Here is a 22,088-nt window from a genome sequence, read left to right as displayed (position 1 = left end):
GTCTGGGGAATCAAGCACTTTAGACAATACGTATAGGGGACTTGTGTCACAGTGAGGACAGACCACAAACCTCTCATCAGAGTCCTCACATCCCAAGGATTAAATTATGTATCTCCCAGAATTTCTCGCATGTCTGTACAACTTTTGGATTTTGTGTATGAACTCAAGTACGTGCCAGGGGTTCATAATAGAATCGCAGATTTTTTGAGCAGGTGTCAGTTACCAGTTGGTGAGGAAACTAGGAATGAATGGGACAAGTGGTTGGTAGCGACAATTTTTGGGAATGAGTTAGTATGCATTTCTCATGAAGATTGGATCAAGAGCATTTCACAAGCTGAGGTATTGAGAGCAGTTATTGAGTACATTCACAAGGGGTGGCCTGAGAAAGCTTGGTTATGTAATAATTTGATTCCTCTCTGGGAAGTAAGAAACAAGTTATCTATAGAAGAAGAGTTGTTACTCAGGGGTGGCAAATTGGTTCTACCCAAAATATTCCGTGACAAGGTGATCAACCTTTGCCATGATGGACATCTTGGTACTGTAACAAGCAAATGTAGAGTTAAACATTCATACTGGTGGCCTGGAGTGGACAAAGATATTGAAAGGGTTGTCCGTGAATGTGTTGAATACATCAATTCGGATAAGGGTTTAATTACTTCCAAACCGACCATACACCCTATAGTTGTCCCTAACATGTCGTGGGAAAGAGTAGGTGTTGACATTTTTGGTCCAGTGAGGGGCATTGATGGAGTACCAAAATACATTTTTGTGACAATTGATCACTTCTCTAGGTGGCCAGAGTTCAAGATAGTTGAGAGGGCAGATTCAGAGAACTTGTTGTGTTTTTTAGGGGAAGTATTTGGACGTGAAGGTCTACCCAAGGACCTAGTTCCAGATAATGGATGACAGTTTGTCGGAGACTACTTCAAGAAATTTATAAGAGAGACAGGGATTGTGCACAGAACTACATCTCTTTATCACCCAAAGGGGAATGGAAGCATGGAGCGCTTCAACAGGGTGATAAAAGGAATTGTCGAATTGGCGTACAGTAATGGAAAGGATTGGGAGGATGAGTTAAGGAAGATGGTGAGTGCATACAGTATTACCCAGTTACAGTCGACAGGCCATTCCCCCTAAGAGTTGATGAGAGGGAGAGCACCACACACCAATGACAATATGGGGTGGTTGAACTGCACTAAAATCGTCTCTTGGTCTGCGAAGGAAGTGAAGAATTCTCTTGAGATTAGGCAGGCTAATTTCAAGAACAAGTACAAAGAGGCACATAAGGCAAGAAGAGTGAGCTTGCAGGTGGGTGATATTGTTAAAATAAAGAAAGAAGACTGACAAACAAGGGGGAAAGTAAGACCTCTACCCCTCTTAAAAGTGGTGAAGATACTATGCAACTCTGCACTGCTTAGTGACGGCAAGGTATGGCATGCAAATAGAATTGGATTATTCAAGGGGTTTGTCAAGGATAGGAAAAAGGAGGGGGTGAGTAGTAAGCAAGCACAAGTAAAAAATTATGATTGGGTTGAAGATGTGGTCAACCAAGGAAGTAAATATAATGTACAAGTCCAGGTGCCTGATGATCCTGCTAAAGGGCCGAAATCTATTTGTCCTCTACAAACAGAGTGTACCAGTGAAGGTGCATGTAGTAATGGTGAAGCAAATGTACACATGAACAGAAAAAATACAAAGGGTGAAGAAGTCGCCCGTACAAGACGCATTTGTGTAAAACCCAAGAGGTTAGATGATAGCACACACATATTCAATTAATTGTTATCTTTATCTATGTATACTCCAATTTATCGTGCAAGACGCAGTTGTGTAAAACCCAAGAGGTTAGATGATTATAGCACACACATGTACAATTAATTGTTATCTATGTATACTGCAATTCATATCTTATGATAGTTTTAGTCACTTTAGTCACTTTTAGACAGGTCATTCTCATTGTAGTACTCTTTATCTTTTATTTGTAACGAGGGGGGAAGTGTTGTGTTGGTACTCGAGCCTGCTGTGGGCTCGTGGGATTCTAGAGCTTAGGCTGTGCTCCGGCACTAGAATGCTACGAGAGAGAGAGGTCTTGGGACGGAGCTGAGAGGAGGCGGTTGTACGGAGCTCTCTTTTGCTGTGTGGGTTTAAGTTGAGAATAAAGCAAGTCTTCTCTAAAACCGTGTATGCGCTTGCTTTGCAACATAACACACCTTTAACTACTCAGGAGGGACAACACTAACATAAGGGTGAACATCACATAACCCACCATTACGTCCTTAACCACTCCGAAAGGACAAGAGAAACAATTTCAATCAGTGTCTCTAAACACTTACAGAAGGACCAGGGACTTCACACCCTCTACTGAATCCACTCCAGGGGACTCCAAACATTGCCCTTACACAACACATATTAGAACCAGGGACCACATACCCTCTAGTGTACTTACACAACTCACGGCAGGACCAGGAACTTCATACCCTCGAATGTGTCTACTTAACCAATGGCAAGACCAGGGAGCACATACCCTCTACTGCAGTTACACTGAGAATCTCAGAAAAATGTAGCACAAGGCATCTTTCAACCCATCACAATCACTGGGTATATTTAAACCTATTACATTCCCACTCATACAGTGAATCACAGAAAATTTAGCAAAAGCTATCTTTCAACCCATCACATTCCCACTCACCCAAGGTACATGCAACGGAAATAATACTACAGCATCAATATAATTCATCAGAGCCAGATTAAAAAGTATTGCCCATTCTGCTGCTGATGTAAATCAGCGATGTGAATTTTACTTTTTGCTGGACGCGCAGCCAGTTCCCCAAACATCAACACTACAGGTTCACACGGCTGCCAGATCCCAACAACGTAAATGCTGCTAGTCCGGTCGAGGAGCCCACAGTCCATGGCACATGCTGGCTCAATAAACGATGTCTAAATCTTTACTTTATCATGGACAATGGCAGTACGAACACAACAGCACAGTACAAGCAAATAACACCAGTTCCTTTGAAGTAAATACTGCCAGTTGCACTAAATCCATTGGAGAAAGTCCAATCGAATGTTGCCGGTTGCTCTGAAATACGTGCTGCTGTTACATGCTACCAGTAATCAATTTGACGCAGTCGTTATGCCATTCAGAGGCACGCCTGTTCATACGTGCTGGATTGCAGGCTGTTAGCTGTAAATAGACACAGGTCGGGCTGTCAGGCACAAATGTTCCTTTCAGCCTTCAAACTTGTTCAGTTTGTAATCCTCTAGTTTCTTCTTGGTTTCTTTAATTTCTTGCTCCTCACTCATAGTTTCTTTTCCGCTCGTCACCACTGTTGTAATCAATGATTTAGTCTTGTAGGTTATAAAAAAGAGTAGGTTTATTAGCTTAGTTATAGGTTACGGATAAAGCGTGTAAAGCCCCACCAGGAGCAGCATCCTTCTACTCAGCCTGTCTCACTTTAACTGTCCACTCATTCAAGCACAAACACTCTTAACATTCCAATCATCCAATGACCTCACTCACTGTCTGAGCAGCAGGGAATTAGAACTCTAGGGAGGAGGAATAGTAACCAAGACAAGTCACTACAAACAGCATGTGGAGTACAATTACCTAGTCCTTCATGGGCCTTTCTGAAGCGGTAGAAAATCTACCACACATCAATAGCCTAACTGCCTGAATCAGTTGGGTTGGTATGTATGATGATGAGCTTTCCATCATGCAGAGCTGTTTTCTTTCAAGCATGTAAGAATGTTTTCTTGACGTCTACCACAGTGCCAAAGGCGAACCCTGATGTCAACATGCTGCTATCAATGTAGCACACACTATTCCTTCTCCTCCTTTTTCCAAGGGCAGTTGAAGCCCTTCCTGGGTCCCTCTGCCCACAACCACAATACCAAAACACAACACCTACACGCCTCGCTAAGCCTACTCGAGCTTTGAAGCTAAACTCCCGCACACCCTAGGTTGTGTGGTAACCCACGTTCTAGAAAATCTAAAAAAGAATGAGGCAGTTCACACCCTGACAAAGTTAAACGCTAAAAGTCATCATTTGGAGATGGTCGATACACAAATAGCAGTAACAGATAACACACCTTTAAATTCACAATATTAAAGAGGTTCCACGCTCACTGGGATCGTCAGCATCCTGATGACAACCAAAGGGTCAAAAGAACCCCTTCCAACAAACCTCCGTCACTCAAAACGGGTTCTTCTCTATTAACTTCAAAATAAATAATCTTACCGAACAATCCGGCACCACCCTCGTAGTAATAATAAGGTGGAAAGTATCTGTGGGTAAAGTGACAATCTTCGGTGTTGTTTCTTTAAAGATCATAATGCCTATTGTAGGGTGTAAAGATACGTTTCGTGTACAGCTCTTTGCCTGGCGATACCATATGCAGTGCAACTACGCGGATCGCAGCCTGTAACTCACCGTCAGCACAGCTCGGACCCAGAACTCAAAGCACATTGCATCAGCTTAGAGCAGCACTCCAGTAGCAAAGCCGGCAGTGTCACGGCGAATGTGCTCCGTGCGGAAACCCCTCCTTCCTTCCGCCTCATCGCTGTCTCAGCCCCACGTGTATCAGGCCATGATGTTCGACTTAAGCACTTTACTGACACCGTTGTCGCCTAGCATTGCCTGTTGTTTAACTCTTCCGCTTTACATTGGAAACACCTTGCTTAGGTGCACCATTACCAGAAATACGTTTTCAAGCGCTTCGTGGCAAAAGAAGCACGTGATAGGTGGAAGAACAAGTGGCTATCTTGGAACATTAAACCACTGAGAGTAAAATTATCTGAATTGTTTAGTAATAACTTGAATAGCCTTAAGTTATTCTTGTACGTAATATAGACACGACTTGGTTTCAACATTTAGCTTAGCGATAGCTCCATAACATCGCAAGCAGTCCAGTAGAATATTCACGATTTTGGGAAATAGATCCATCCCAAAATGGCTGCTGTCTGAACTTTCAGTCCATTGCTTTATTCACAGCGAGCGTTATCATTTTAGTCCTTTCTTTGTATCGGCAACCGATTCTGCCATTTTCATTGGCTGACATCGGAGTGGTAAACCTGAAGCTTACTGATGTTGATACATTTGAGGGATTCTGCATGTGTTCTTTCTGCGTGCTCGCTGCTGCTCCTGTTGTAAATATTTTGTCTGCAAACCATAACCGGACGCGACGCACCGTACAGCGCTCGCAGCTATAAATGTAAAGTCTTGCATTTGGTTGTTTCACAAATTTGCTTCCATAGCCTACTCTTTTAGAATCGTCAACTCTCACTGATATGCAGGTACTACTTAACTCTCGTTGAGTTGTAGATAAGGCATAATATCATTTACAGGGATAGTCGGAAGTCAGTTTGATACCTCTTTGTATGTTTTAGTTAAAGAGAGGTAGCTCATTTTGGGAAGCTTGTTATTTAGCGTAGGCTTTCGTAAAGCGTCAAAGAGTGAAGTAACTTTATTTTTGTGGAATCCATGACGTCATGTGACGTGGCATCACATGATGTCACATTAGTCATATGGTGAAAGCATGCCCAAAACATTTGACACTAAAATCACTGAAAACCCCAACTCCTTCTGAACGCATTTCCTCCAGGAGTAACATCTCAATGTCATATTATAAAGCTGCTAAGTGGCTCTTTGACACCTTCAGCCAGTCTTAGCTTTTTTGCTAAGAGTCCCTTGCAGGTCTGGTCTTTTTATTTTCCCAATTATAAACATGTCCGTAAAAATGCAAGCCTGAATGAACTGACCAGGCTCCCTCTGCAAATAGCTGAGGGGCGCCCCTAGTCGGTCCACAGGCAGGAGTCAAGGTGGAGAGTCCCTTGTCGGTTTTGCCACGAGAAAAGTCGCCTGTGACTGCATATGGGGATGCCCAGGGTGGTAGCATATAAGGGATCGCTAGGCGAAGGATCAGCCTCTTTTCTCTACACCATGCAGCAGCCAACATACCACATCAAACACCCAGTCCTGTAGGAAGGAGGTATTGGCTGAATTTCTTGCAGCAGAAAAAGTGGGCTTACCAAAATTTTGTCTGATTTACTGAACTTACACCTTGGAGGGGTGTTGATTTGTTAGGGCACTGGGCATGCAGGAGAGGAGACTGATTGTCTGGTGGTCCTGGACCTTTTTGCTCTACACCGAGATGCCCGGAGTTGAACATTTTGGAAGGTTTTGTCTGGTGGTACCCCAGCAGGGACGAAGTGCTATGCCCTCCCCTGGTTTAAGTGGAACTTAGGGTATTGCCCATCCCCTTAAGTGATGTAGGGGAAGTTGCCACTAAGTTATGCCCGTGGTTGAGGGCTTGGGTGATGGATATGGAAAAGTGGCCTTCTGTCACTTTTGCATGCTGAAGTGTTGCTCTGTAATGGGTGGAGACAACTGTTTTATTGCTTGCACAATCTTTGAGCTGTTTCATTGATCTTCCGTCCTGTATTCTCATAACAATAATGTCTTTGGCTGATCTTACAAGTGCGTTCTAAAGTGTTGTTTTATAATGGGTGAAGACAACAGTTTTATTGCTTGGACAATGGGGAACAGCTATTTTTCACGTTGTGAGCACACTGTGATAGTCAGTCAAAAGTTGCTGAAAATGACACTACACAACAAATGGCCACTTGGCACCTACGCCTGTTGTGTTGTTTAAAAGACTATGTAAAATGACAAACATTTTCCTTTTGGAATGTTTTTGCTCAAACTTTATGCATAATCGGACAGATAGCCCCAATTATGTCAGAATTCACTTTTCTTGATATATGCTGGAGTCTGATTAGGATGGGTGGTAATGAGACTGGTTTCCTATTAGAGAAAGTTGGGTAGGCCTGTGTGGGGATTGGAAGTGATATATAATTAGTGGCTATTCATTGTGTAGTGGGTTTTCAGACCACAGGCTTGACCGTTTAGGCAGTGCAGGGTATTGTTTCGGTGCATGTATTTTCATTTAAAAAACAATATAGTATGACATAAATTAAATGCATGTTAATTCCATAGAAAAACATTTCAGGGAGCACTTTGTTTTGAAGTACATCTATTTAGTCTAATGTGTTAAAAACAGAGAAGAAGCCTCTCAGTGTTGTAGGTCAATCCTTTTTATTTCCATTCCAAAAAGAGCCAATACATTTAGTTCAAGTGTACTTCTGGGCAATTTTGTTTTGAAAAAGCCAGATCCCAGTAGTTCAAGCTCTTTCTGAATGCTACAACAGTTTTGGTCACAATACATTCAAGTCCATGTAGTCATTAGTAAAGTGTACAGTAATTGATACTCGAGTCAGTATCCACACCTATTGTACACAATGGCGCCATTATGAAGAATTTGGCTTGAATTAAACACATTGGCTGGATGGGCTCGTTTTGGAATGGAAGTAACATGGATTGATCTACAACACTGACATGCTTCATCTATGTTTTTTTAAAACATTCAACTACATAGTTGTACCTCTCCAACTGAGTGCTCCATGATTTGTTCTTCTATGTTTGTATTTCTGCTTTACAACACTGAGATGCTTCATCTATGCTTTTTTTAAAACATCGGACTAAATAGTTGTACCTCTCTAACAGAGCGCTCCTTGATTTGTTTTTCTATTTTTATATTCCTGCTTTGGCAGCAGTATCATTAGCAGGACGTACTGTTCAGGGTTCCACCTATGTGAATTCTGGTACGGATTTGGATGCACTGTACCTTTATTTGTCCTGCTGCTTTGTAGGAAATTAATTCCATGTAGTTCTGCTTAGACAGTTATCAGTCTTGATTGATGCTACTTTATTGTGTATGTATATATTCACTAAAAAACAAAGCTTAAAGTGACGTTATAGTTAGGTGAATGTCAGTTACAAAATTCATGTTTTGTATAAAAAAAACACAGAAATTCATCAGTTATAGTTAGCAAAGCTAACTATAACTTGCATACCCACCTTGCACTTTTTATGATCTCACATATGACATCACTCATGAAATATTACCTGACATCATTTATGGCGTCACTGATGACATCATCCATTGAGTGTGTTAGTTTGTTTTATAGTTTACATAGTGGTGGTTAACTACCATATTACTCTTCTACCTAATTTTGTATAGCCTGTGTGCAGCTAATACGTTTAAATGTTTACAGAACATGTGTGCTCCTAATGCATCATAGGTGTGTACATGTATTGAACACATTATACATCTTTGTATTGAGGAGTAACTCTGTTTGCAGGTGACAGTTGATGACTTGTGTTCAGCATGTTCCACACAAGTTTTTTGGCTCTGCAGAAAAGGTTTCCAGCAGAGCAAAGATTTTATGTACTACATACTAAGTATTCTAAGCAGCCGTGAGTTATTAGACCAGATCGTCTCAGCATGAACATTTCTATATCACATAGAAGATTGTGTGCACTAGGTACCAACCTATCTATATGTGCTTGTTTTCACCACAGTATGAAGGCTGCAAGTAGTATGATCTTTAGCACATTCAGAGCTTGGTTAATTTAAGTGAATAGTCTCTTTTTGGACAAGTTTTGCTTAGAGTGTACACTGTTCTTAGTAGATGCGTTTTAATACTCTGTGGTGTATTTCTCATGAGAGTTTCACTGTGTGCAAACAGTGTGGTACAGAGTAAATTCTTTGCCATAGATAAACAGTGTTTACAGTACCCACTATTCTACTCATACCCACTTCATTTCTCAGTTCAGTGACCGTGAAGGGTTTGATACAGGAAAAGACTGCCAGTAGCAAGGCATTAGTTATGTAACAGGGCTTGAATATCTAGAGGAACTTGGTTGTCCCTGAACAGTTGTATACAGATTGAACACTGTGTGCAGTACAGGTTATCCTTTCATCTTTCGTTGATAGTCAACATGAACACAGCCACCCATGAAATGCATGGTATAGGGTTGATGTTGCACATAACACAAGCTTGCTTCAACTGTGAGGGTTGTGTGAATGATAGCAGTAATAATGCTTCATATTATTCTAAGCTATTTTGCGAAACCTTTCTTAGCTCTTATGGCATATCTGTTTATAGAGCAATGTGTACAAAAGAAGCTTGGATGATGTAATTCGAGATTTCATAATTTATGTCATAGAACATGTCATGAATGATGTAATATGTGGAATCAGAAGCAGTGCATGGGGTTTATGCGAGTTATAGTTAGTTAACTTGTGAATTTCTGTGTTTTTCTTTAGTTCAAAACGTTAATTTTGTTACTGACATATTCACCTAACTAAAACATTACCTTACCCTCCCCGAACCTATTTTGGCCCCAGGAACCCCATCCCTCTAGGCCACCATTATTCATAGGTGGGTGCCCTGGTCTCACCAACTAAGCACAATGCTGGTGGCCACAGGGGGAGCCCCAAGGCCCAGACAGCCCCAGCAAGCTCATCACATGGTGTTGGACCAAGCATTGCACCTGCCAGGTGGAAGCATCTGCTTATGCTTGCTCCCTCTGGGCGGGAGAAATATGTGTTCTCTTTCCCTTCCCGCATCAGTGTGGGCAGGAAAACAAAACACAAGTATGCTCCCTGCTGACCGGAGCATTTTAAAATCTCCCTCTGGCTGGGAGCAGACTTAGTGTTTGCTCCCATTTGGCGGGAGATTTAAAAATGCTCCCGCCAGACAAGAGCAAACACGTTTCCCTGCCCTCACTGTTGGGGGCAGGGAAACTACTCTGTCCTGGGGATGGGATCCATGGGACACAGTAAGTGCGCCGACCCCTCCCCTTAATAAAGTAATTGGGCCCTGGGGAAAGGGGTCACGGGGCTGAAAAAAGCTCAAGGGGGGGGGGGGGTCGCATTCCACCATTCCCTTAATAAATATATTGGGCCCTGGGGTCACCAGGCCAAATTATGGCTTGGGGAAGGAGTCTGTGCACCCCCCACCCCTTAAATATACCCAGCCTGAGGGGATGTATAACTTTCCACGCACAAACTAGGCAAAAAAAAGCACTTTTTGAATATGTCATGAAGATTCGTCAAACAGTGCCAAAGTTACTAGCAACACAAAAAAACGTATTCCCTATGGAAACTCTGACCTAACTATAACTACCCAGCGGCAACCGCCACTGGGATATACTGGACCTGCAGGTACAGGCCCAGTAACTTCAATAACTACTTGAACCGTAAACTGGTCTCAAATTGTGTGATCTTTGGCAAACATTTTATTTTTACAGAATCACCTTTTTCTTCATTCTCACATATGGGTGCACCTGCAAAAATATGTGAGCTCAGCATTTCTGCTGAACAAAACAAAACTATTTTGTTTGATTATATAGACTAAATGTTTGCTCCGTGTGTAATACAAATCTTACCCACTTATAGGGTGCACATGATACCTGAATTGCCTCTCAGTTTTCTATTAGCATTGCCATCAGGGCAGTAGTGTTTCTTATTTCATGTTAAAACACTCACTTTTAATAAATATATTACTAAGGTATGATGTGGTAGCACACTGTCATTTACAGAGAGTAAATTTCCAAGAAATGGCCCAAAACCTCCCCACTACCTTGCAGCGTTACTGATAAAATTATATAGTGTATTAACAATAATCAGTGAAAATTCAGTTTCAGAAAACATATTTATTATTTGCACATAGTCCCTGTTTTTAAATAATCCCTATTTTTAAAAAGGGTGATTGAATGCAGCCCAGTTAGTATAGACCATTTTCCCTATTTGATACAACACAAAAAAGTTTGGGAAGCGTTCTATACAACAAGATAAAAGACTGGACAAACGAGAAGTCAATTGTTTACCCCTGTCTGTACGGTTTTAGATCCAAGATCGGTACTGTAGAGCAGTTTCTCACCCTTAATTTATTGATTGGAAAGTACACCATATCACAAAACTTCCCCATACATCTGGCATTTATGGACTTGATCACTGCGTTCGACAGTATAAACCGTTCGAAGCTGTGGTCCATCCCATTGGCTCTTGGCATGAATGAAGCACTTGTGCACTTTTTAGCTTATTTGCACAGGGACATGAAGGCCAGAATAAGAATAAATATTCAAGGGGAGGTGTCTCGACCCATAGGAATTATTAGGGGAGCGAAATAAGGGTGTGTTTCAGCCCCACTTTTATTTATTTTCTATATAAATGCTCTCCACCCTGTTTTAACATCTGTGACCCCTGATGTCCCTAAAGCTAAAGACTCATTCCTACCATCATTGTTATACGCCGACAATGCTGTACTATGTGGTCCTCTGATGTCCCTAAAGTTAAAGACTCATTCCTACCATCATTGTTATACGCCGACAATGCTGTACTAATGTCTCGCACCCAGAGGGCCTTATGACTGTTAGTACAAGACTTCTAAACATTTTATGACATCCCTCGACTTGCTTACCAAATTTTAATAAATCTTATATAATGACTTGTGGCCCAAAGAAACATAATCTGATTTCACTAAAAGTGGGTGAGTGCACTCTAAATTGTACTCTGACTTTCTCCTATTTGGGATAAACTTTTGCTGACAATGGCTCTGGGACAGCACATATTGCACCAAGTAGCAATAAATGACCAAGAGGGATTAACTCACTATTTTGCTTACCACAACCAAGGAGGGTTGAAGCTCTTTTCCCACTCCTGTAGGTTTTTAAATTGCAATGCCAACCGATAGCTACATATGGGGCTGAAATATGGGGTATTAATAAATGCAACTCAATTAAAATAGAAGAAAACAGATTTTGTAGAAGAGTCTTAGGGGTCCCCATTTCTACCTCCAATTTTATCTCCCACAAAGAATTGAACATCTCTTTTATTGAAGACTATATTTATGTTCTCCCCTTGCTTTGGCTAGCAATATGGTGAAACCCGGAGGAAAGCCTCTCACCAGACATATTATTTTAGATTGTCTCGACTGTGAAAAAGGCAGGAGTATTCCATAGCTGGCGACAGTGGAATCACGTTTACAAAAGATAGGCTGTGAATAGATGTTTGAAAACCCTAATGGTCTATATATTACTAGCAACAAACACCTTTATACATATCCTTACAGGCTGACAGATTAGCATCTGAAACTCTAAAGCCTAGTGTGGCGGCCTACATGAATACTGGAGTCACCAGACTGATTGTGGTGTATTTAACAAAACCCATGGGTCGATGGGAGTGAAGTATTTTGTTCCGTTTCAGGGCAGGTACCATAACATATTTAATGTGTTTTCCTTTAGGATTCCAGGCAAATTTGGAGTTTTCCCTCTCCCCTGTAATGGAAGCTCAGGCCAATCTCTTTTACATTTCCTTTTCTTTGTGGGCTTTATTCTTTGTATGCAAAAAGAACTCTACTCCCTCTAATTAAGAAACTTGCCATTAGCGATTTTAGAGAAGCTTATAGCAAGCTGCTCCAACTCACTGATGACTAAAGTATTTTTTATGTGGGTATGTTCCTGAAAATTGCTGTCCGGGCTTGATCGACTATGGATATTAATTCAAATATTTATATAGTTTTATTATAGATAATTGGAATATTTATTACTTTTTTACCGTGATTGTTATGAAATGCCAGTTTTACATTGTTGGCTATTTTAAAATGTACTTTTATGGATACATTTGTTTCTGAATAAAGATAATATTGAATTGAATATTTGCACATCACTAAGTAAAATGTTCTGATTTGATTTTCATCCTATTAAAATAGTTTTTTCAGAACACAGAAGTACAAAAAATGGGCTTTCACAGCTACTGAAATATATTTTGAAATGTTTGTACAGATGACTTATTAGCTGTTTAAATGTGTGTTAGGAAAAACCTGACACCCTTCAGCCTATGATTTCACACTTTGTACAGCAGGCCAGACAGTTCACTTTACAAAATCCTACAACTCTGCAGTCAGAGAAGGAAAAGTAATTGTAAACTAACACCTGACCTCTCTCTCTCTGAACACAGAGAAAATGTGACAAGATAAAAACAAGATTTAAAGGCATCTTTATTGCTCCTTCACTTTCTGACTGAACAGGAACACCTGTTCTTTGTCAACTCACCAGAAAGGGCAAGTAGGTCCTAAAAATAGCTCAACTTGATAAAATCTGACTTGCTATAGCCAGTGAGTGAGTAGATCTTTTTAGGCCTGGTTTGTGTGCCATTGCTATCCAGATGATACCAGCTTTTCACTGAAGTGGACTGGTTCCTCAAAGAAATTGATGTAGACTGGCTCGGAAAGATCCAAACAAGAATGAATGACACCAGGTTTCATCTAAAAACCATTAAGACATCAGTGATACTGCCCACTACAGCAATACTGTGGATCTAGAAGTTTATATTTTTTTATTTTCTAAATCCTCCATCACTCCAAAGGATTAGCACATCTAAGGTTTTGAATAGACCACAAGCAATTTCTGTAATCCTAGTTATGGGTCATAACAAATACAGTCTTTTTGTCTCTGGCACCGACTGCGAAATGTCTTTTACTTTGTGTCTGCCAAGGATTGTGCAAAGGCATTTATGCATTAATTCCAGGAATGAAATGTAGTGTTTGTGTGTAGCTCAACGAGAATATGTATTGTTAAAAGGATTCATCAGCATTACCACATTTCCCAGGGATGAAGGTAGCCCACTAGGCTCCAGGGAAGCAGCAGAATTTCCTTCATAAGTGCGTAGTTAACTTTTGAAAAAAAACTTCTGTTTATTAAACACTGCTTCCATTACATCCAGGATGAGGGCGCATATGTAAATTTCTAGGAATTACAATAAAAATATCTCCAATATTGTTAACAATATATCCCGTGAGTATATACAGGTTCATTACCCGGAAGGACGGGTTACTCTCGCTTATATCAGTAGTACATTTGTTATTCTTTGTTCTGCTCATCTCCATACAATTAAACCAACATCCCAAATAATATAATAATAACAATATGCACAACAGGGAATATAGATTCTATTCTTGAATCCAATCCCTACCCCCATCCCTCCCTCCTCCCCTGTGGCAGCGACAGACAGGTGGCACAATACCTCCGACTTAGGTAAAAAGCGAGCAGTACACTCATGTCTTATTCAAAAGTCATGGATTCGTGGTGTGCGATGATGTTTGTGGTAGTGCTATTTCGGGAGCTGTTAAAGCGGATCCAGTGCTTGGCGAGCTATGCGTACTCACGGTCTCCCCCTCATATTCTGTTGTGGACACTTCAGTCAACATTTGCCCACATTCAAGGAGATCGCCTTCCGCATTCTCATCTGTCCGTACTGCTTAAAGGCGACATTCCTCAGCTAATCCCCACTCCCGCAAGTCATCTCTCCGTTTCTTCCACACAGGTGGACCGGGATGTATCCAGTGGCTTGCTATCCTTCGTTTCGCTAGCACCAGTACTAGGAGCGCAATCTTATAGCGCATCCTAGTCCCTTTCTTGGGCGTCGGAAGCACTCCCAGAATACAGTGCTTTATAGATGTAGCAATACGCACCGCTGTAGCCGTGGCAAGAGATAACACCACCCGGTGCCAGAACAACTGCAGCCGTGGACAATTCCAGACCATATGTAGAAACGCAGCGGGATCTGTGCCACATCGCGGACATGCGGAAGACAACCCAGGTGTGAAACGTGCTCGCCGTTGGGGGGTAAGGTATGTGCGGTGTAGATATTAGAACTGAATTAATTTGAACCGCAGGTTGCTAGTGGCTTCTGCCACTTGTGCCAGTGCTCTCCTCCACTCACCATCCATCAACTTAACTGGCAGATCCTCGTTCCACCTTGCCCTGACCTTGTCTAAGTTTGACCCCTTGTCCGCCTTTAGTGTTGTGTAGATTCGGGAGATGAGCCCCCGACTAGAACCCGGGTCCAACAATATAACCAGCGTGCTGGACTCACTTGGTTCATCGGGAAACGTTGTCCACATCTGGCACACATTACGTGATATTTTGGCGTACTGCAGGAATTGCCCCGGAGACACCTGGAACCAGTCCTGTGCTTCCTGAGAAGTCATAAATGTACCATTTTGGTATAAATCCCCTGCTGTCTCACATTCCCCTTCGTACCACTTCGAGAGATCCTTAACTCTCCGGATATTCTGAAAACCCTTTAACCAGCGCAAAGGTAATGCGCTAGCATATGGGGCCTTTCTAACAACCAAAGTCACGGCTTGCTCCCAGACTTCCGTAACCCTTACGGGTTATATGCAGGCACATTTTAGGGAATCTAGAACCCATCATTAGAAGCTGTTGCTATTGTTTCCCCTCATTCCAACTTCCCAGTATGTCTGTCTCAACGGTACGCTCCCCCATGCACCACTGACCGGCGTATTGCAATAGACCAGTCATATAGTATAGCCATAGGTCTGGCAGTCCAGTTTTAATACATCCAGTCTGGCTTTTCTCCGTTTTCCATCCCAGACCAGGGAAGTCAGGAGACTGTTTAGTGTGTCGAATGCTGACTTTCGAAAATTGCAAAAGGAGTTCTTGAAAACGTAGAGGCAACAGCACCATTTTAGATACAGCTACCCTCCCCATGACCAACAATGGAAAGCCTCCTCTGGCTCTAGCAAATAGAGGAGAGCATCGTCAGCATACAAAGAGACCACGTGAGTACGACCATCCACCTCTATACCCCATTGCTCCATATCCCTACGCAATCATATCGCCAAGAGCTCCATAGCCAGAGTGAATAGCAACGGGGACAATGGGCACTCCTGCCATTTGCCCCTGCCAATTTCAATAGTTTCCGACACATTGTCTCCCAGTCCGCACTCTAGCCATTGGCCTGTGGTACAGCAGCTTGACCCACACTATGTACCCAGTTCCAAACCCCATTCTCCGCAGTACCTCCCAGAGGTAATCCCACCTAAGGGTATCAAAAGCTTTTTTAATATCTAGTGCGACTACTGCCGCCCTGATATCAGTATCCGCTACCGAATGGAGAACATGTGAGAGTCCACGCAAGTTCATATGTGTCCCCCTCCCAGCCATGAATCCACATTGGTCCTCATGCACCAAGGAGTTCACCACCCTTTGCAATCCAAGAGTCAGAACCATGGACAATCGCTTAGCGTCCACCCCCAATATAGACAAAGGGTTATATGCAGAGCGATCCTCGGGGTCCCTCTGAGGTTTGAGGAGCATAACAATTTTTGCCTCACGCATAGAACGGGTAGGACTCCGGCCTGTTTAGCCTCCAGTAATGTCTCCAATAGGCGTGGAAGAATCACATCGGCATACGCCTGATAAAATTCAACTGGAAGACCATCGGGGCCAGGCGCTTTACATCTGGCCATTCCACTTAAGGCTACCCGAAGGTCCTCCAGCTCTGCCTCCAACTCCTCCTATTGGTCATCAGAGAGTCGCGGAAGTGGAACCCCCCAAAGGAAGTCACACCTGTCCGCAGCATTCGCGCCTGTACTCCCACGGTATGTGTCCATCAGATGGCTAGAAAAAACTTTATTTACACCAATCTGTGTGTTCACTGAGCCTCCCCCGGGGCGGCGTAATGTAAGAATCAGTGGGGGTGGGCGTTCGCTCTTTAATACCACCCAAGCAATCTACCCGACCTATCCCCTTCTTTATGCAGTAGCTGCATATATTCCCTGCGGGTCAAACAAACTAATCTATCCCAAATTTCCCCCAATGCTCGCTGCGCTTGCAGGAGGGCATCTGAAGGCTGCTCCACCGTGCACCCCTCACGTTGTAATCTGGCCAGTGTGTCTTCCTCCCCACTTAGATCCATCTCTAATCATTTTCTTGTGCCTCCCACTCTGGACAGGCAGTACCCTCTAGTGACCACTTTAAACGTGTCCCACTCATTACTCCTAGAACTGGTGGTAGACCAGTTCTCACTGAAGTAATCTGTTACAGATTTCCCAAGTTAATCTCTGAATACCTGGTCTTTTAACACCTTGCCCTGCAGCCTCCACACTGGGACTCTCGGCCTGCCTCTTACAGGCCCCCATTCCGGCAGTATGAGGGCATGATGCGATAGAAAACGGCCCAACTTCGTGACCCCACCCACAGTATCGCATAGCTCCTGTGATATTAGAAACCGATCAAGTCTACTATATACCTCACGGGCTGGAGTATAACATGTATATTGTCACTCTGCAGGGTGTGTCGCATGCCATATGTCCACACACCGAAGCCTGTCCATCATTCTTTTCAGGGCTTCTGTCATGTTTGGCTTAGTATGATTTCTGGGGGGCTTTCTGTTTAGCGTCCCGTCTAGCACGCAATTAAAGTCACCCACCCAGATCATGGGGATCCCCATGAATGGCAGTAACCAATCCTCCAGCTCACCAAAGAAGTCTGCGTCATCTAGATTTGGAGCATAAACATTCCCCAAGCACATCTCCACCCGTCCATATCCCCATGCACCATTACATATCTTTCCATTACATCCACTTCATAACTACGAAGCTTAAACGGTACCTGTGGTGCCATCCAAATAGCTACCCCCCTCTTATAGGAAGAGAAAGTAGATGCGAACAGTTGTCCCCTCCATTTCCTATGAAGTTTCTGTATTTCCGTGTCCAATAGGTGAGTCTCCTGTAACATGGCCACTTGTGTACCCTGCCGGCATAGATACGTTTGTACCCTGTAGGGCTTTATGTACGAGTTCAGCCCTCTCACATTTCACAAAGTGCCTAGTTAACTTTAACATTTCTTTAGGGGATTACCTCAGCTGTCTTTGTTGACTTTGGTAGCAAGGTGGTTTATTTAACCAGGCTTCCCTAATGATTCACAACATTGTAATTTTAATTGCATTTATTTAGCACTTACTACCCCTGACAAGGCACTGAAGTGTTTAGGTTGGGCAGCACACTGCTCCGAAACCCAAGGTTAGTGTTTAGTCCAGTGTTACTGGTTGTTGCTTGTTATTAGGATTAGTCTTGTGCACTCAAGCAAACCTTTACATGAAGTAATTCCAGTTTATTTATGGTGGAATAAGTTAAAATGGGTTAGTTTTGATCAAAAGTGGGTGGTATGTCAGCTCATGCACATGGTTGGTGGGATTAATAATGAGTTACAGGAGATTAGTTATAGCTAGGTTGCATAGGTATGGGTGTCAGAGGGAGGAGGAGAGATTATGATCTTGTAAATGAGTTGTGAGCATTTTGCAGAAGTACAATAATAGAGAATAAGACAAACCTGCATGTCACAGTGTAGGGTGTACTCAGAGAGAGGAGGCATGCACAGGATGGAAGGGAAGGAGAGGAATAATTGAAATAGAGTAGGAAAACAATGAGAGGCAACAATCAGATGTTTTAATTAAAGGTCGGTTTTTCATGCAGGATTTAAGGAATGTAGAAAATATTTTTTAGGATAGCATGCAGTTTGAGAAAGCAAAAAGGTAGAAAGAAAGAACATTATTTACTTGTGAAGATTGTGCTATTTTAAGTATTTTTAACAGAATCAGGTAAACTTTCTGTCGACTGTTAGGCTACTGTTAGACCACCTATCCAGCCAGGTCAGTTGATCAGCCCAAGTGTTGAAAGTGAAAACAAAGGGCTAGACCCATATGCCAAGAAATATTAAGAGCTTTAGGCTGCTCTCGGAGGAAGCAGTAACTTCAAGATCATAGCAGAGTTAAAAAACACATGGAAAATAATGTGCACATTGAATAGGAGATTCTACAAATGCTGGGGTGGGTGTCTTTTGGTGTTCAGCATTAGGGTTGGCTTTACAGTACGAATTTCAAGCGGTGGGGGATGCATTTTAATGCCTCTAGTTTGCATTGACTCAAGATAGAAGGTGAGAATAGCTTCCCAGACAGTGGAAGTGTATTTCCTCCATTCCTGTGGCTGGAGGCAAGAGATGCAGCCACTGGTGCGAGTGTTGGGATGGCGAAAGAGTTCCTTTTACAAATTCATAGAAGACTTTGTTAGCAAATGGCTGCTGATTAGACTTTCTGAAGCATTACCATTTTGTAGATGCTATTGGTGAAGAGAGTGGAGCTGCAGGTCAAAGGGCGCCCTTTAGGTGAAACCAAGCCTTTTGTCTACCTTGATCACAATTTGTTGCCGAGCACTCACATGTCCCCTTAGTGCTTCTGTTGTGGGTGCTTGAGGCTAGAGACTGCTCTGCTGTGAGGGACATCACTAAACAAAGGCTGGGTCTGGAGATAAGCCTGGAAAAGATGTTTGAAAGTAGGACCACCCCAAACAGGCTCTGAAGCGTGAGACAATGGTTGCCCTTGCAGTTTGAGTCAAGTAGAAATTTTGTTTTTAAACTGAATTAATGTATACAGCATGTGAATTGCAGATGAAGGCAAATAAAGCTTTTCCCCCAAGTCCCTTCCTTTCTAGAGCTCAATCACTGATTTACTTCACAGAGTATATCCTTCTTAGTCATAGAACGTTTTTCAGCTGGAGACAACTGGACAGCGTCTAAAGATGGCTTGTTCTCGATGGATGTTGTACAAATATATTCACTCACTTGCTTTATGCTCGCTTATATTTCTGTGAAATTGTTTCAGTGTAGTATGTGTCTTGCTTTTCTCTCCAGAGCATCTGGGCAAGACTTCAAAATGCCAGGACACAACGTTAACACTCTTCAAAAAAGGGTTCTACTCACTTTATACCAAAATACAATGTGGACAAAGCTCAACATTCAAATTCCCATATATCAAAAGGCAATAATACACAAGAGTAAATGTATGGAATAGTTACTGTATGTACACAAGCATAAATAATTAGAACTTGAAATACTTCACCGGTTGTCTGTTTAGCATCATCTTGCCAGCACGACTGGGGAACCTGTTGACAGTCTTAGGCAGGAGGTCTCAACTGGGCAAAAAAACCCTGGGATGTGGTTCCACTCCCAAGAGAGTTCCTGTCAAAGCGCCAATAGGTCTCCTTCTTTATACACTTTACTAACACAGAGAGAGATTTCTAGAAGCTCCCCCTCCCTTCAACTGCAATGTAGGTGCTGGCTACACTTTCTGCGTCGAGGTCACTCAACAGAGCTGACCAGGCTCTGATGAGAGCTTAGACAAAATTCTTCACTTTCTCATCCTTGGACACTGTATGCATCCCACACTCACTGTACTCACTCCACTCTACGACACTCTACTCCCTTCTATGATGCTGTAGGCGCTTCTACACCACTCCAAAGCACAACACTCTATGCTGCTCCACTGTACGACACTCTCGTGTGCTCTATGACTCCATTCCAGTCTACACCACTCCACTGTACAATACTCTGCTCTACTCCCCTTCACTCTGAGCCCTTCCACTCCACTCTACTCCCTCCATGACACTCTATGCCACTCTGCGCCACTCCACTGTATGGCACGACACTCCACAAGACTTCACTCCACTCTACACCACCCCACAACTCTCTACACCACTGCACTCTATGCTACACCACACCACTCTCCTCTACTCCACAAACATTTAACCATGCAGAACAGCAGCCAAACTGGTGTACAACATGGCTAAAATACATTGGCAAAGCTAATAGCTCTTGCGTTGGCAAGACCTTCTGGCTTTGCCAATGCTTGTTGAAGAAATCTTACAGCCTTGTGCTGGCACTGTTTTTTGCATGTATGCATGGGCAGGGGTGTTCTCTAGGTCTGACAGAGCACAGCTTTGACCACCTGTCTGCCAGAAGGCATCCCAGATTGTACAGCAGTATTTGGTGGAAATCAACAGGCTCTCCCTGTTAACGCCTGACACCCTACTTCAAACTGATAATTGAGGCAGAGCATCAGCAATGCTTCAGCCACAGGAGGCTGCATGTTTATATTATATTTACTGAAATTGAGTTTTCAGGTGTTTCCTTCTTCTGTGACATCTAAGTTTGGCCATCGATACTACTGCAAGCTACATTGCAGGATTCACTTGAAGCTATTGTAAATAGAAATAAAAGTCAGCACACGCAGACAAAGCACTTGAAAAAAAAGGAAATCTTTAAGCAGCCACATCTAGACTCAAGGGCAAGTTACCATCTTAAGGAACCTAGAGAAGGGAAATGTTCGGCTTGTGAGACTGCTTCTTCTACTTATGTATCACAGTGCCCTATGTTAGTTTTTCAATGTGGACAATATATTGGCCTGGTCAAGGGTTATTTTTAAGCTGTACTAAAAGAACAAAAGGATTGCTCTGACTAAAATGCACTGTGGAGGGCAGAGGATATGTGAAAGGAAAGCATGCTGGCACTTAATAACTAACTTAGCTCTTTTTTCCCTCGCACAAGCAGAGAATGAATTTACAGACCTATTGCATTTTCCAACTGATAGAGAGGACTCATTTAGTGGTATGGGGATCCTAACTCATTTAAAAGTAGTAGAGAGGCTGTTCCTGTTTATAATATTGTAAGGAATTAAATAAGAGAGAGAAATATTGCAAATTCCCAGTCTGTAAGCACTGATGTTGCTTATGCAGCACTAATGCTCATTGTAAACGTGAATGCAGCTGGGAAGAAAGACCGTAAATTCCAGCGTATAAACTGATCCAAATTAAAAAAAAATATTTAGGTATATATCCTTCTTGTCTTTTATTTCTTAATCTGGTGTAGATTTGGTAGGACGTGTAAGACAAAAGAATGAGCTGGAAGTTGCAAAGGTGAAATATTACTCTTCTCTTGGTGAATCTGTGATATTGGAAGCGAAAGTAAAGCTACTTCTAGAGGGGTTATTATTGGTCTTCGATGTAGGGATCTTACCCCCTTCTTTAGTGCCTCCTAACTTCTTGACGAGCAGTTAGGGGCTCGTTCCCTGGCAAATACATTTTAGGAACGAATACTTTAGGAAGCTTTTTGTAAAAGATCATCAGAAGAAGCCCTAGGAGCATATATTATGGTGGGCAATATACCAGTCAGATATTCTGATAACTATTGTGAATCCAGTGCCCACTTTGAATGCTAGACACTCTAACTTGGTCATGAGCACTTTTGAGAGTCAAAAACATTATGAACTAAATGGAGGCTAGTAAGACGTCCTGTCGGGGCTTTGGGGAATCATAGGAAGTGATCCTTAGTGACATAATACTCCTGTATTGCAATGTGTGCTATTTTAACCGATTACATGCTTGTTATCCATGTAATAGTTTAGCAAAGTATGATATTTTATTATTTCAGGAGACTTGGCTTAAGGATTTCCCTTCCGTTATACGAATTGTGTCAGCATTTTTGAAATTTTTTAGGTGAAAATAGCATCCCTCTCTCTCCAACTCTAAGTTAAATAATATCACT

At 42.4% G+C, this 22,088-nt stretch overlaps 2 protein-coding genes across 5 annotated transcripts in view; one reads left to right on the top strand and one right to left on the bottom strand.

Moving 5' to 3' along the window:
• WARS1 (tryptophanyl-tRNA synthetase 1) overlaps positions 1 to 4,573 on the bottom strand; it is a 105,432-nt gene extending 100,859 nt beyond the window's left edge. The window contains exon 1 of one of the 3 annotated variants that reach the window (XM_085626358.1): positions 4,431 to 4,573. The gene's annotated coding sequence lies outside the window, so the exon portion shown is untranslated. Of the gene's footprint in view, positions 1 to 4,238 lie in introns of all 3 variants that reach the window. The other 2 variants (XM_085626359.1, XM_085626360.1) reach the window with 2 other exon arrangements.
• Positions 4,574 to 5,065: 492 nt separating this feature from the next.
• The window catches only part of WDR25 (WD repeat domain 25), a 685,641-nt gene continuing 668,618 nt past the window's right edge, over positions 5,066 to 22,088 (top strand). Inside the window, exon 1 of one of the 2 annotated variants that reach the window (XM_085626356.1) lies at positions 5,066 to 5,211. The gene's annotated coding sequence lies outside the window, so the exon portion shown is untranslated. Of the gene's footprint in view, positions 5,294 to 22,088 lie in introns of both variants that reach the window. The other variant, XM_085626357.1, reaches the window with a different exon arrangement.

Source organism: Triturus cristatus, chromosome 9 (genome assembly GCF_964204655.1).
Source record: "Triturus cristatus chromosome 9, aTriCri1.1, whole genome shotgun sequence".
Lineage (NCBI taxonomy): Eukaryota > Metazoa > Chordata > Amphibia > Caudata > Salamandridae > Triturus > Triturus cristatus.
Note: the sequence above shows the minus strand (reverse complement) of the source record. Positions and strands in the feature narration are given on the sequence as shown.